We start from the raw sequence: 1,075 nt of genomic DNA on the forward strand, positions 1-1,075 counted from the left end.
ATTTCTCTTTTTATTTTTAAGCTTATAATGTCCCTGTTCCTAGTAAGTGTTGCACTTCTCTGCTTCTATCAGCCTGCTAGTCACCTTATTCCCAATTATTATTATTTTTTTTGGTCATTTTGTTTTAGGCGAGCTGACCCCTTTCAGTATTTTCTGTAGTGCAGGCCTTGTAGTGAAGAATTCCCTCAATTTTTGTATGTCTGGAAAGGTCTTTATTTCTCCTTCATATCTAAAGGAAAACTTAGCTGGATACATTATTCTTGGCTGGTAGTTCCCTTCACTTAATAGTTTGAATATTTGATTCTACTCCTGTCTGGCTTGTGAGGTTTGTGCTGAGAATCTGATGATAACCTAATGGATTTTCCTTTATAGGTTACTGTCTTCTTTTTTATGGCTGCCCTGAGAATTCTGTCTTTGTTGTTGATTTTTGATAATTTTAATACAATATGTCTTGGTGAAGGCTTTTTTGGGTTGAGATATTTGGGTGTTCTATTGACTTCTTGAATTCCAAGCTCCAGCTCATTTCTCAGATTTGGGAAATTCTTGTCAACTATTTCGCTGTGTCCAGGAAGTGGTAAATCTTGCCATGTCCAGTGCAGCTCTGGAAAATAAACCTGAGTGGGAACGGTGGGAGATTGAGAAAAGAAAGAAGACAGAAAGCCTGGATCAGGAGGTCCAATATCCACTGATGATGGAATAGTGGCACAGTTTTATTTGTGTTAGAGCATACGATTGCTAACTAAAATAAAATTATCCCCACCCAACCTACACACCCTGCTATAACCTTTTGCATTTCTGTCAATACTGCATGTTTTCCCATCAATTCATACTTCCCTATTTTTAGGAGGGTTCTTAGAGGTGAGGAAACCCTTGGTTGACCTCACAGATTGCAAGGACTTTGTCAGCTTGCAACCTGCTCTCCACTCTAATTGTCTGAAAATGCTTTCTAATCCCTGCTCCTTTCCCTCCCCTTCGAGAATGCCCATTATTCTTATGTTTCCTCTCCTGATGGTATCAGTTAGTTCTTGAATTTCTCTTTTATTACTTTTCGTTCTTCAGTTTCTCTCTTCTTCCT

Source organism: Pteropus alecto, unplaced genomic scaffold, assembly GCF_000325575.1.
Source record: "Pteropus alecto unplaced genomic scaffold, ASM32557v1 scaffold202, whole genome shotgun sequence".
NCBI classification, from domain to species: domain Eukaryota; kingdom Metazoa; phylum Chordata; class Mammalia; order Chiroptera; family Pteropodidae; genus Pteropus; species Pteropus alecto.